This window comes from Ailuropoda melanoleuca, chromosome 11, assembly GCF_002007445.2.
Source record: "Ailuropoda melanoleuca isolate Jingjing chromosome 11, ASM200744v2, whole genome shotgun sequence".
In the NCBI taxonomy this organism is placed as follows: Eukaryota; Metazoa; Chordata; class Mammalia; order Carnivora; family Ursidae; genus Ailuropoda; species Ailuropoda melanoleuca.
In genome coordinates this window covers 101,310,447-101,326,831 of record NC_048228.1, presented here as the reverse complement: position 1 = coordinate 101,326,831, position 16,385 = coordinate 101,310,447, and the positions used below count along the sequence as shown (strand labels likewise).

At 35.9% G+C, this 16,385-nt stretch overlaps 1 protein-coding gene across 2 annotated transcripts in view; it reads right to left on the bottom strand.

Annotated features, from left to right (window-relative positions):
• Positions 1-16,385, bottom strand: part of RAB28 (RAB28, member RAS oncogene family) — a 107,314-nt gene that overhangs the window by 66,779 nt on the left and 24,150 nt on the right. The gene's annotated exons all lie outside the window — the stretch shown is intronic.

Here is a 16,385-nt window from a genome sequence, read left to right as displayed (position 1 = left end):
TTTGATAGAAATGTAAAATGGGGCAGCTGCTGTAGAAAGCAGCTTGGCAGTCCCTCAAACAGTTCCTCAAACATGACCCAGCAATTCCATTCCTAAATATCTTCCCAAGAGAAATGAAAACTTATGTCTACACAAAAACTTATGCACAAATGTTCGTAACGGCATTATTCATAATAGCCAAAAATTAGAAACAACCCAGTGTCCATCACCTGATGAACAGGTGAACAAAATGTGATAAGATATATCCATACAATGGAATATTATTCAACCATTAAAAAAATGAAATAATGATATGTATTATAACACAGAGTACCTTGAAAATATCATTATAAGTGAAAAACCCAGACACGAAAGGCCACATATTTCATGATTCCATTTATAGAAATGCCCAGAATAAGCAAACCCATAGAGACAGAAAGGTTAGTACTTGCCAGGGGCTAGGAATGGGGAAGAGGGGGGAGAAAGCAAAAGAGCAGTGACCGCTAATGGGCAAAGAGTTTCTTTTTGGAGTAATAAAAATGTTCTGGAATTAGACAGTGGTGATGGTTGCATAACCTAGTGAATATACCAAAAACTATATACTTTAAAATGGTGACTCTTATGGTATATGAATTATACCTCAATACAAGAAAAAGATCCCCTAGGGGAGCCTGGGTGGCTCAGTCAGTTAAGTGTCTGCCTTCAGCTCAGGTCATGATCTGAGGGTCCTGGGATTGAGCCCTACATCAGGTTCCCTGCTCAGCGGGGAGCCTACTTCACCCTCTCATTCTACCCACTGCTCCCCTTGCTTGTGCTCTCTATCAAATAAAGTATTTTTAAAAAGAAATCCTGCAACAATAGCATCTTAAAATTACAAAAATATAAAATGGTCAATCGTCTCTTGGGGTGATTAAAAAGTATTTTGATTCCTATTTTACCAACCTGAATGAATACATGGATAATGTATTTAAATCATGCATACAAAACTCCCAGATCCTCTCTTAATCCTCAAATTTTTCTTAATACAAAAAACCATGAATAATGCCATCAAACACAAGTATGTATGTACAATTACTAAAGCACTGACTATCTCCATCCATTTCTCTCTCTTTAGTAAGCATATCAGAATATAAGGTAGTATTTTATATATACATATATGTTACTATATATCACACATATATATCTACTTTATTATTACTACATCATTGGTAACACAGAGCACAACTAATCACATCAAGTGTGTCATGACTGCCTTTATTGCGCCTGAAAATTTTCCCTGTGACGATCCACTTGAAAAAACAGCTTTTGTCTCTTCCATAAATGTATTGGGAAAACTGGACAGCTACATGCAAAAGAATGCAACTGGACCACCTCTTTACATCACACACAAAAATAAACTCAACATAGATTAGGGACCTAATTGTGAGACCTGAAACTATAAAAATCCTAAAAGAGCACAGGCAGTAATTTCTCTGACGTCAGCCATTACATCTTTCCAGGTGTATCTTCTGAGGCAAGGGAAACAAAAGCAAAAATAAACTATTGGGACTACATCAAAATAAAAAGCTCCTGCACAGCAAAGGAAACCACCAATAAAAACTAAAAGACAACCTACTGAATGGGAGAAGATATTTGCAAATGATATATCCAATAAAGGGTTAATATCCAAAATATATAAAGAACTTATACAACTCAATACCAAAAAAACAAATAATCCACTTAAACAATGGGCAGAAGACACGAACAGACATCCCTCCAAAGAAGACATCTACATGACCAACACACATGAAAAGATGTTCAACATCACTCAACATCAGGGAAATGCATATCAAAACCACAATGAGGGGGCACCTGGGTGGCTCAGTAGGTTGGGCATCTGACTCTTGATTTTGGCTCAGGTCATGATCTCGGGGTCCTGGGATCGAGCCCTGCGTCGGGCTCCTCACTCAACAAAGAGTTGGCTTGTCTCCCTCTGCCCCTACCCCTGCTCACATGTGCTCTCTAAAATAAAAAACAAATCTTAAAAAAAAAAAATGGGATATCACCTCACACCTGTCAGAATGGCTAAAATCAAAAATACAAGAAACAAGTGTTGGTGTGGATGTAGAGAAAAAGGAACCCTTGTGCACCGTTGGTGGGGCTGTAAACTGGTGCGGCCACTACGAAAAGACAGTATAGAGGTTCCTCAAAGAATTAAAAATAGAACTACCTTATGATCCAGTAATGGCACTACTGGGTACTTACCCAAAGAATATGAAAACACTAATCTGAAGGGATATATGCACTCCTATGTTTACTGCAGCATTACTTACAATAACTGAATTACGGAAGCAGCCTGAGTGTCCAACGATAGATGAATGAATAAAGAAGAGGCGGCATATATACACAGATTATTCAGTCATAAAAAAATAATGAAATCTTGCCATTTGCAACAATATGAAAGGATCTAGACAGTATAATGCTAGGCGAAATAAGCCATGTATGATTTCTGTACATACTGTACAAAATACTGTATGATTTCAGTCATGTGTGGAATTTAAGAAACAAAAGAAAGAAAAAAGAGACAAACTAAAAAATAGACTCTTAACTACAGAGATCAAACAGGGGGTTACCAGAGAGGAGGTGAAGGGGGATGGGCGAAATAGGTGAACAGGATTAAGAGTACACTTATTTTAATGAGCACTGAGTAATTGATGATTTGCTATACTGTACCCCTGAAACTAATACAACACTATGTGTTAACTACACTGGAAGAAAACAGAAAAAATAGAGAAACCACCGTTGACATCAAAATCTTTGATTATATAGAGACTAATAGATTTTAAGACTAGAGCTTCTTTTTAAAACAGTTACTTTTAGTCAGTGTCCAGTAGCTTCTTGAATAGATAGTTCATTTGTACCTCACCATCTAGCAAAAATGACTTAAAACTGATAGCTTCATATGTATTATATTTATTAAACTGGAGAAGGGGCGCCTGGGTGGTACAGCGGTTGGGCGTCTGCCTTCGGCTCAGGGCGTGATCCCGGCGTTGTGGGATCGAGCCCCACATCGGGCTCCTCTGCTATGAGCCTGCTTCTTCCTCTCCCACTCCCCCTGCTTGTGTTCCCTCTCTCGCTGGCTGTCTCTATCTCTGTCGAATAAATAAATAAAATCTTTAAAATAAATAAATAAATAAACTGGAGAAAAATCAATAGAACAGCATTAGTTCAAAAAGAGGTAAAATAACCAAACTTTTGGAATTAAACCTACCATATTCATTAAAAAAAAATAGCGCATTTGAATCTTAGATATGCTTCTAAAAGTGATATGTAATATCGTATTTCTGTAAATCAACTTACTTTCATCCTTCCTTTGGTTTCCGTTAGTTTTAGAAGTACGGGGACAGAAAAAAAAGGAGGGCACCATTTACTTTTAGAAGCATTCTTCCTTAATTTGCATAGTATATTCATTTGAGTCTCCTAATACCAAAAAAAAAAAAAGCTATTTAAATAATCTGATTCATTACCGTAATAAACTACATTTTTATATACTAAATATTTAAAGTTACTTTACAAATTTAATTCCCACTAATTTTTATGTTTTCAAAAGAGTTGTAATTTTGGTTTTCTCATTAGTAAATAAACTAATAAAATCAGAAGAGTTCTAGATTCTTCTAGTTTCAATTTCTATTATTCTTTGAGATTTATTTCTAACATATTAAACATAATGGTTCTATTTTTGGCTTAACTACATTACCCTCATCTCCCCAAATTCATATGTTGAAGGTCTAACCCTCTTATTCCTTAGACTGTGACTCAGGGGATAGGGCCTTTAAAGAATAAGATAAATCAAGGTCATGTGGATGGACTCTAATCCAAAATGATTGGTGTCCTTACAGGAGATTAAGACCCAGACATGCAGAGAGGAAAGAACATGTGAAGACAAACAGAGATGACTGCCAACTACAAGCCAAGGAGAGGGGTCTCAAAAGAAAACCTAATTCTGGACTTCTGGCCTACAGAACGGGGAGGAAATAAATTTCTGTTGTTTAAACTACCCAGTCTGAGGTACTTCGTTATGACAGCCCTGGTAAACTAACACAGGCTCTAATATTTTTGAGTTATTTAGATCTCCTTAGCATGGAAACAAACACCAAAATAAAGAAGTGGAACTCGTATTTTAGGAAACTCTAAAATGAGTTCTTTGGAGACCTAAATGTGTAAAAGGGCTCTAGACATCCTTTCCAAGAAGCTGAACTATTTCAGTTTCAGCAGGATTTCAGAAATAGTAAATTCCACATCCTAAAGCAAAAGTTAACTTCCTACTAGCTTTTTGTGTTCTGGTATATGTATACACATGTTTGTTTAGTTGGCATTTTTTTAAATGCAAAAGAACCAACATTAAACTCCATATGGACAGATATCCTTGAACTGGCTCAAAACTTAGTTGTAACAAGATGGAGAGAAGTAAGGTATTTTGGAGAAAAACAGCTGGGTTCAAATCTTGGCTCCACCTCCTCCTAGCTATTCAACAACAATCAATCTACTCTCTCTGAGATTGTTTCCTCAGTCATAAAGGGAGATCATTTAGCATGATGCCTGGCACATAACCGATGCTCTATATAAAAGGGGACATCATTTCATCATTTTCCTTAAACAACTCAGCATTAGCCACAAGGAACAGTAAGCTATCTACCTAAACATCGTGTGTGTGTGTGTGTGTGTGTGTGTGACCAATGTGCCAACTGCTATTATCTAATTTTTACTATAACTTAAGTAATAAGGCCCAATTAAAATCAAATTGACACAAGAGCTTATATTGCTTTGAAAAATAGTAAATACTCGGATGGACTCTATTTAATGACTTAAATACTGAAGGATTCAAGATTTCTGTCAAATTCTACCTAAATACACTATCTTAAAATGTTAGATTTTGCCTGAAGTTCAGTCCTTCCTTTTATGTACCCAAACCCTACTAGTTTTGCAAAGACTCAGTTTAAGTTCCACATTCCTCTTACTCCTTAGGTGACAATTTTTCCCTACCATTGATACAACAGTACTAAATTATATGTTGTCTTTCCTTTGTACTTTTAATGTAAATCTTACTTTCACAACAAGACTTGAAGTTTCCTGACAGTAGGATTCATAATATATGTGCCTAGGAAGCAGCCATGTGCTCACAGAAAGAATTTACTACTTTATGGACTGACTGTGTTAAGTAGTTACAATGAGGTTTGCTACTGCCTTTCTATGTCACTTAATTTAAAGGTATTTCAAATTAGGGAGAACGCAGAACATATATAGAACCACACACAGATTTGAAAGTATCTTAAAGAATCACCTAATTTAGCCTAATTAATTACCTAATTCTTTAAAAGTAATTATTAGATAAAATACAGACCACAATAACGTTTTATTTTTTCTTATTTTACCATTGTTAGCAATATATCTCTTTTACAGTCTACAGCAGTTAATCTCTACCAGTCCCTGAATGATAATGAGATATATTTTCACAGTAGCAACTGGTGACATTTCAATAAATCAATGTGCTGCAGTGATACCTAAATAAAAGCTTATTTCACTATAATGATGCTTCCAGGCTTCCCTCAAGTCAGGTGGTTACTTGCAGTTAATGATCTGTGACATACCACACAAGTAGTCCTAAAAAGACTTCTTATCCACTGCATGTGCAACAATATTTGCTTTATGGATGGCTACATGAATGAAGACATTCAATGTAACTGTAAAAGTAAAATCAAAAGAAAACTTACAAGTAACATGTTTTCTTTAAGTAAAAGGGCTGTGACCATTTTCCATTAATACTTAACCTTTTGCTGGAGCAGTGGAACCACATATAACGCTCAAATCCATAAAGCCCAAGAGCTGTTCTGGGTTAATGCTAATTAACTGCCCCCAATCAAAAGAGCAGGAACTTTCCAAAAACGTGAGATCATCAACCTCTATTGCTGACATCAAAGTCATATCACAAAGCTTAATGAACAATAAAAAAGACAAATACACTTTACATATGTTAAGAACCCATCTTTTGACTGATTTTCTATATACCTGTTCAACAGAAACATGCTGAGAAAAGAATTATTATGCTGCACACAAATTTGCTAATCTCAAACGATACTGTCTTTCATAGCTGCCAGACTTTGCAAGCATTCACATGTTTACCATTTATAATTTTATTTCATTCACTAGACTCAGCTTTTGTCCACCATATGTCCACTGTGGATTAACTATTCCCTTAGGTACAATTAAGGCCTTTCCATTTGTTGTAAGAAGAGCTAAGTATGAAGGACACAGCCAGAAATAACATTTATACCTCAACCAAAAACAGAAGCACATTGAAACTCAAGCTATGGTTTATGCAGCATCTTTTTTTTTATTAGACACATGTCTACATAGCAAAATAAACTTGAGATAAAAATTCATGGCAACTATACACCAGCTTTCACCATTGAGATTAGATATCAAAATCATATCACCTCCACCAACTGAGTTTAAATAATTTTTCAGGAAAATATATTTCTAAAATCTAAGTTAAATGAAGGCTAGCTTCCAAACATTAATAACTGAAACTTTAATCATTATTTATGTATTTCAAGGACATTTCACACAATTTTTAACGTTTTTTTAATTTCAAATCCTTAAATTAAATATATATACATATATACTTAGCAATACTTCTTCCCATTATCCATAACTAGAAGACAGAATTTGAGGAGACAGAAACACAATAATAAGAACTAACACATATAACACCTGTTACATGCAGGCATTGGTTCTAGGGGCTTTATACATACATAACTCTTACAACAACCTCCCTATAACACACGTGCTATTATTATTCCCACTTTACAGATGAGAAAATTGAGCTACAAAGAGGGTAAGTACCTTACCACAGCCAACAATTAATAAATGAGCCCTTATCTGAACTTCGGTGGTCTTACTTAGAAGTCTGTGCCCTTAACCACTTCTCTACACTGTCTCTCTATATTGATGATATTAATGTGCCAGAACACACTCTAACTAACATAAATATCTATAAGGGAAAATACAATTTCTCATCTTTTTTAAACTAAAATTTTATATGAAAATTAAGAGATTAATTAGAGTTAGGAGTCTGTCTTCAAAAGAACTATGTAATGTAGCAGGTGTCTTGCATGGTCTGATGTGGTGGTGACTCATAAGCACGAAGTGAGTCTGTCAATATTAAACTCCTCTTCTGATTGAAAAATCTGGGGTCAGAGTCCTACAGAAGCCAGAACAGTATTTTCACTTTATCATCTCAAAAGGTCTGTAGTTCCATTTTTCACTGAGAGAATTATACTTCTCTAATCATTCATATTGAGCACTTCCGGTGACAGAGACTAGAACGACAGCCATGAATAAGGCAGTCTCTGCCTTCCTGGAGCTCAACTACAGAATGCCTGGATAACTGCAGGGCGGGGAGCTTTCCTCTAAAGAAGGTGACTTTTTCAGAAGAATCACACAGTTCAAAAAGTGATAAATAGTAACTATTAAAAAAAATTCAAAAGATGAAAATAAAGAGAAGATAAAATGCAGCATTTTAACAACTGGGAAAAAAAAAAAAAAAGCAAGTGAGGACCTACCTAGCATTCTGTCCTAGTCCTCTTCTATTTATTTGTTTCTCTCAACACTCTAAAAGAGTTTTAAGATTAAGGAACGTCTTCACAGACCCCTCATGTTCTACTTTTTCACTAAATCAGAATCAATGCAACAGACTGAAGATTAAGGAATGGAGATGACTCATTCAAAAATATATTTAAAAATAGAACAAGTTCAAAAACAATAAAAAGACAGGCATTTTATGTCATCAGGTATTTGCACACATACCCCATGTCTGTCTTTCTCTTCCCATGAACAGAAAACATGCTGGATCTCCCATCATTTAAAAACAACGCACAGAGTTCTAACCCACATTCCCTCCAGCAGCTGCCCCATTTACCAACTCCCAGAGTGGTATTACACATACATGTTTCTTCTATTCACTGTCTACAATTCATCGACTTCCCTTCTCTCTTCAACTCACTCTACTCAGCTTCCACTCCAATGAACCTGTTTGCCAACGTCAACACCCATCACTTCTATGTACTTAATCTAATAACCATTCTTGGTCCTCACCTATTGATCACCCTCTTCTTAAAACACCTTTACATGCAGCTTCCAGGATACTTCACTCTCAGGATTTTCCTCTGATCTCCACTGGCCACATTCCAATTCCTTTGCTGATCTTTCTTTATCTCCCCAAACCTTAAAATATGGCTGTAACCCACGGATCAATCTTTGGACTTCTCTTTTTATATTCACTCCTACGTAAAGTTTATCCAGTCTCAGGAGTTAAATACTATCAATATGTTGTTGACTCCCAGACTTTTATCTCTAGACCTCCTCTTGCCCCTGAACTCCAGACTCACATATCCAACTACCTATTAAATATCTCCACATAGATGATTAATGTACCTCAAACTTAACATGTCCAAAAACAAACTTGTGATCCTCACCCAAAATTGTTTTTCCTGCACTTTCTCAAGTCAGTAGACAGAATTTTAGCCTTCCAGATGCCTAGACCAAAAATCTTGGCATTATCTTGCCTCTTCTCTCCTCTAACTCCACAACCAATCTATGAAAAAATCCATCATCCCTACCTTCAAAACGTATCCAAAAGCCAACTCCTTCTCACTACTTCTACTGTTGTCACCCTATTCCATACCACCATTATTTCTCACCTGAATTATGTCAAAAGCCTCTTATCTGTTTACTTTGCTTCCATGCATACCCACTATAGTAAACAATTCTCACAACAAGAACTGTAGTGATCCTTTCAAGTTAAACCACTTCACTCTGCTGAAAACCCTCAGTGGCTTTCCATCTCACACAAAGTAAAAGTTGAAGCCCTTACAAAGGCTTTCCTGATCCGTCCTCTTCCTAGATCCTTTCCTCTATATATCTAATTTCACGTCCTACACTATTCTTTCACTGACTATTCCCTACATATAGCCACACACACAGCTACAAACACACACACACAAACACACACAAACACACACACTCACACATACACGCCTTCTTGGAGTTCCAAAGTGGGGTGAAAAAAACCAAAATACTACCTCAAGGGCTTTGCTCCTACTCTTCCTTCTACTTGGATAACTCTTCATCCAGATATCTCTGTGGTGCTCTCTCTCTTCCTTTCTCTCTTTTCTCAAATGTCGTCTTCTCAAACTTTCCCTGCTACCATATTTAAAACCTTAACACCTTCTCCCAAGTCTTCCTTTTTCTCCCTTCCCTGCTTTATCTACACAAAACTTACCATCATTTAACATATTACATATTTTCTTACTCATTTATTTACTATCTTCCTCTGCTTGAACCAGGCTAGATGAGGGCAAGAATTTCTGTCTATTCATTGCTGTATTCCTAACACTTTGTTAAATGAAATGAATGAATAAGAGAAGACATTGAAATTAAAAAAAAAAAAAAAAGGAAATACCTGCTGAGACATTTATGTGAAATTTTAGGAAATAATATCACAGAAAGTAAAAAGTAATTAAATTGTAAGCTCAAGAAAAATTTTAAATTAAAAAGAAATGCTATTTTTAGAGCCTCCCAAACACTCCAAAGTTGACAATATTTCCAAGGTGTGCCTGGCAATTAGTAAGAATTCAGCTAGAGTTATCAGGGCACCTGGATGGCTCAGTTCGTGAAGCGACTGTCTTCAGCTCAGGTCATGATCCTGGAGTCCCAGGATCGAGTCCCAGATAGGTCTCCCCGCTCAGCAGGGAGTCTGCTTCTCTCTCTGACCCTTCCCCCTCTCATGCTCTCTCTCTCTCAAGTAAATAAGTAAAATCTTTAAAAATAAAAAAATCTTACCTAGAGTTATTATTATTACTGTTATTAGATATGTAGACCTATCCATGTATAAAGAAAATAGATTCTTAATAGTCTAACAATTAAATAAAATGAGCCTAAGAAACCAGCTGCAAAGATAAGAAGATAGGGTTTACAGGACATATAAAGTTAAAATTAAACTCTCTTAAAATTACATGGCAGTAAATATGTTCAATTAAGCAGACTTATTACTAAACATGTTTGGGTCATCATATTTTAGGAATAAAAGGTGCTTATGATTACCAAGTATAATCCCTCACTTTATGCACGAGGATGATCCTAAGTGATTAACTGAATTGCCCAAGGTGATGTAACCAGATAAAAGGACAGCCCCAGGACAAAAGCTAAAGTTTTCTGATCCCCACTCTAAGTCTTCCTTTTAACTTCCTGGATTTGTTTCACAATCACTGTAAATAAAATTAAAATAAATAATTAAAGAGGCTTAAATCACATTAATGAAAATTTTAAATCTCCTTTTCACAAAGAAATGTTTTTATAGCTATGAATTTTTTAATTTATAAATTTTATAAAGCTATGCATTTTTATAATTTTAATTAAATAAATTAAAATTAAATTTAATATGTAATAATTTCTTCTAATTTTTAAAATCAGAGATTCACCATAAAAGAAACAAAAAGTAGGGGTACCTGGGGGGCTCAGTCAGTTAAGCATCTGCCTTCGGCTCATGTCATGATCCCAGGGTCCTGGGATCCAGCCCTGCCTCGGGTTCCCTGCTCAGCGGGGAGCCTGCTTCTCCCTCTCCTGCCTGTGCTCTCTCTGGCCATCTCTGTCTCTCTCTCTCTCAAATAAATAAATAAATAAAATCTTTAAAAAAAAAAAAGTATAGTGAATGACCTTTTTTAGCATTTAATAAAGTTTCTCTGTCATGAGAAGATGAACAGAAATTTCATAAACAGATTGTTATGACAGTAATGCTTACACAATTCCCCCAAACAAAACAAAACCACAGAAACCTTAATGCTTCCTAGGCTAAAGGACATGATAATACTGTCAAATGGCTTAAAGTAGGCTATACTATGAAATGACATAATAATATCACTACAACAACTGTCCAGTGAAAATGATTTTGATGATTATTATGAAAAAGCACTCATTTGATGTTTTCTTTCTCAGTAAGTATCAGTCCTAACACCAGTCTGAATGCAATCTTATGCATTTAATTAGAGCAAACTACTCCACCAACTGAACTGGAAATGCTATCAAAATGTTCTGAAAGTACAGCAGGAGTGTTAAGTATCATGTAAAAGAACAGCTATGTTAAAAGGCTCTCTCAGTACACACAATACTGATGCTGTCAGTATCAGAATCAGATGCTCTCAGCATCTTCCAGTAAATAAATAATCATAGCTTTAGTTAACAAATTTACATGCAAAGAGAGGAAAAAGAAAAAAAATGAAGTAATAGAAACACAAATATAAAGTCCAGCTGAAAAAGACACTTGGATCTGATACTTTGGGATTACTATTCCCAGAACAAAATAGAACTAAAGTATTAAAATAAATGCGCAAGGAGACAGAACGTTCTAATTCACAACGTAAAGAGAATGAACTTTTCAAATTCTCAAAAGAGTTTCTGTTCATGATTTATGTAAATTATAAACTCTCTAAAGCAAACTGATAATAATGACTCACTCGTTCACTTTGTTATAATACTGTAGATAACTTTTATAGAAGTTGATATGAATCCTTCAAAATAGGAATCAAAATAAATGTTACGTACTTCACATTTTCTACTCTCCAGATAAAATAAGAATTTTTGAACACTCAAAAGAGTCACAGGATAAGAAAGCACATTTGTGTAAATTCCCACAAGTTTTTCAAGCTGAATGTATAACCATATCTTATACTCCTCTGTCACTAAGAATAAAGAATAATCTTTTAAAAATTTTGCGATAATTTTATTGAGGGCATCAGTTAAATTTTCCAACCTGAAATTTACTTGTTTTACTAATACATTTCCATTGAGTTCAGGGAACACAACTACAGAGTACATTAAAATGTAACCTTTGAACCTCGCAGTGTAAAACATCACTTCCTGGGCAGAGATAGCACTCCAAGAACAATCGATCACTGTTAAGAAGAATATACACTCAACATTGTTAATTAGTGTTGATGCACTCTCCTCTATGCCCTCATCTGTCATGAAGATTGTTTAAAAATCTGAGTTATTAGTCTTTATTTGGGAAAGGATCTGGTTAATATCTTTAAGAGCAGAAATCATTCATCCATCCACTCTATCCCAGAGCGTGATAATTCCTACCCCCAATACAAGTTACTGATAACCACCACCTCTCCACTAACTAAGAAGCTATAAATCAGGAAGAGGGCAGCTTCTATGCAACCCCTGTTAATTTCTGTTTACAATCTATCCAACTGAGAATGTTAGCTAGTCTGGGGAGAAACTAGCTGATGGATCAGATAATAGGAAAACATAACAGCTTAAAGATAGAAAATAACAAAATGACAAATTAAAATGTCATGTGCTTATAAAACATGGATTGAATTTAAAATTAATCTTTAAAAAATTAATATTCCTGAATGTGCATTTCATTTCAATGGGAGCCTTTGCTAAAACACTAAAAGAAAAATTAAAACTAACTTCAATGCAGATGGTTTTTGGAATTAAACACAAAAATTTAAAAAAAAAGTCAAAAGCACAGGTTTCTACCATTACGTAAAAGTCACATTAGGAAAAAGCAAAATTCTTAATTCTTTCATATTTATTTAACCTAAAATCAAGATATATAATCTATGACATCTTATCTCAAACATGATCCAGCACAATATAACTTCAATATACTTCCTAACAAACTCTCTGACGTTATTCACCAAGATGGAATTCAGCAGGCCAGTTGGACCTGAAGGCCATCTAACAGATTCTCTATATCTACACATGTATTTTTCCTCATTAAGACAACCATATTCCCTTAATAACACATCCCGGGCCATAAACACTTCAAATTTCAACGGAAGCTTCATGAAAAGGCTTTTATTCATTCATTCAGTATTCATTCATTCAGGTACTGTTCTCAGTGATGAGGTCCCTAGGTTTCATTGAGCTTAGATTTTAGTGGGGAAAGACAGAAAAGAAACAAACAAGAAAAAACATCAGATGGCACTGAGGCTCCACAGATAACTGAAACCAAACGTCCTGACAGAAAGGGACTGCATGACCTGTTTACGCTGAGTGGCGGAGAAAGGGAACTCTGACAAGATGACATTTAAGATGAGATCCAAATGATAAAATGGAGCCAGTCAAGCAAAGACCAGAAGTATTTCAAGCAGAAGAAACCCTATGGTACAAATTAACTTAGAATGTTTTAAGTACAGAAAAAAAGACCAGTGTGCCTTAGCATAGAGTGGCAAGGGAACACACAGTAGAAGAGGTCTGAGAGGCAGGTAGGAGCCAGATCACCTAGTGCTTGGTAAATGTGAAGAGTTTGGAATTCGTTCTAAGTGTGATGAGAAAGCACTAGAAGAGTCATAATGACATGATTTGCCATTTGGGAACTGGACTGTAGCAGAGCAAAGCCAGAAGCAGGAGGGACAGTTAGGAAGCTACTGCAGTAGTTCACATAAGAGGTGATGTAGTGTTTTAGACCATGGCCAGGTCCACCCATAATAAGCCCAGAAGCAGACAAAAATAGAAAACCCTGAGGCTCTGCGGTGCAGGCCCCGATCAAGTCAGAGAGCAAGACTTTCAAGGCCAGGAAACCAGGTATCAGACCTGGTAAATCTGGCTGCATGAATTGCAGAAATTGCCTTAGATGGTAAGAGAATGGTTTCCAGCTGCATATCAGTTGTTCCATTCCACACCAGGCTGCAGACACAATCAAACTTCAACTGAACTTCTGTGAAGTACACAGAATAAGTAGATGACTTACCCTCTTTCCCATTTTGGAAGTTACCTACCAGGAATTTATGCTTACCTCGCTAGAGAAAAGTAGGGCCTTCCATGAAGATTTGGACATAATTATACTTATTAAAACCAACAACCAAACAGAGCAAAAGAAAGGCAGTCAAATTTTTAGAAAACCTGGAGGCAGCTAAGCAAAAGAATAAAATTAAGACTAATTAATTAGGTTAAAATTAAGGTTAACAGGTCCCTACCACTCCTTAGGCACGCTCTTTGTCTCAACCTTTGTGCAAATGAACGTCTAACTGAATACACACAGCTGGCACTCCAGAGTGTTTGCTGAATTGAATTCCCCACCCATCACATGGTCAGAGAAGTATGATCTAAAAACAAAAACAAAGGAAAACCCCAAGGCATAAGATGATGACAAGAGGATTCTCTAGGAACCTTTACCTCCAGGCTGCTTTTGTAAGATACCTGTTTCAGCTCTACTAATTTGTGATCATTCAAATTGAAGCTATAGTCAGTGTTTTTAAAAGGCTATTATGAATGATAATAATTATGATGATAATAGTTATTGAGCACTTACAGTCTACAGATCACAAGCTAAGTGCTTTCCATGTAATATTTCATTTAACCTTTAAACCAACTTTATCAGACAGCAGCTATTATCCTCACCTGCAGATGAGGAAGTTGAGGTATCTAGAAACAAAGTAACCTGTCTGATGTCACACTGCTGTTAAGTGAAGAAACTGGGCTTGTAAAAGCTAAGTATGCTGAAATTCAAAGCCCTATGATCTTAACCACAATTCAATACTTCATTTAAAAATTTAAATAGTACAGGGGCACCTGTCCATTAAGCATCTGCCTTCAGCTCAGGTCATGATCCCAGGGTCCTGGGATCAAGCCCCACATCAGGCTCCCTCCTCATCAGGGGTCTGCTTCTCCCTCTCCCTTTGTGCGCTCTCTCACTCTCTCTCTCTGGTAAATAAATAAAATTCTTAAAAAAATAAAAAGATAAAAATAATAAAATCTTTAATAGTACAAAGAAAAAACACTAATTAGTGTCTTACAGCCTTTCAGAATAGAATGTAGACTAAAATAAATTTGTTTTAAGCACTATACACTGAAATAATTTAGTCGTTACCAATTCTTTTTTTTTTTTTTTTAAGATTTTATTTATTTATTCGACAGACATAGAGACAGCCAGCGAGAGAGGGAACACAAGCAGGGGGAGTGGGAGAGGAAGAAGCAGGCTCATAGCGGAGGAGCCTGATGTGGGGCTCGATCCCGCAATGCCGGGATCACGCCCTGAGCCGAAGGCAGACGCCTAACCGCTGTGCCACCCAGGCGCCCCTAGTCGTTACCAATTCTATTTCATAAAAGCAAATCCGTTCCTCTACTGGCTACTTCATTAACCTATTCTAATTATTCTTCATATTTAAACATAATAAAACAATTTTTAATAAAAATAAACCCATAATTCGTCCTTACCTAAGACTATCCTCAATCCTTAGCCCAAACTTCTGTGAGTTTGCTATATTTTAATAAAAAACAAATGACTTTATAACATTAATTATAAACTCTTCCTCTAAAACAAATTCAGACATACACATGCATATGCACACTCCCTCTCGTCTTCCTCCCTCTCTCTTCTTGTATAGAAATTTTCTGTCAAGCCTATCCTTCTGCTAAACTTTGGCTAAAAGTTGGCTACTCCTGGGGTGCCTGGGTGCCTTAGTTGGTTAAGTGTCGGACTCATGATTTGAGCTCAAGTCATGAGCTCATGGAATTGAGCCCCACATCACACTCCTCACTCAGCATGGAGTTTGCTTGGGATTCTCCCTCTCCCTCTGCCCCCTCCCCTGCTCACTCACTCACGCACACACACACACAATCTCTCTCTAAAATAAACAAATATTTTTAAAAATGAAATAAAAATTGACTACTGCTGCCAATATTTTCATAGCCTATACATACTTCTTTTCAACGTATGCTTTTTTTTTTGGAACTTTGTAAGTTGTAAAGAACAGAACACAATGATGAGTTTTAAAAAGCACATTTAGGTAGAAGATGACTCTATTAGATAAGGAACATAATAATCCAGTTTCAGATGTCTTCCTATCATGTTTCTTTTGCTTTGCCTTTAATTCATATGTAAAATCTTTGCTTTTTAATATAATCTTGTCCCCCCAAACAGAAGATGAGTACACACTACTGTACTAATGTAACATCAACATGGAAACACAGATTTCAAGATCTTTTATTACATGACCATATAAAATCAGGCCAGTGATAGATTATGCAGTAAATAATATCCAGGAAAATGTTCATCTTATAATCTTTTCATTTTACAAATGTAACATTCTGTGTGACTGCATACTTTATTCTATGATCTCGTTCTGAAAGAGAGTATTATAAATACAAGGAAGTGGTTAGAGCTAAGCCAAAAGCTAAAAAACTCAACTTTTTATGCTATTAAATCTCAAACATAACACTGCAATAATTTTTTTCATAAATTCATATAACCTACATAAATGTGTGTTTTTAAAACTTAGGAATGGCATCACCAGCACAGTCCAACAGCCCATCTAGTCTGATAGCCTCTCTTTGACAGTGACCAATGGCAGATG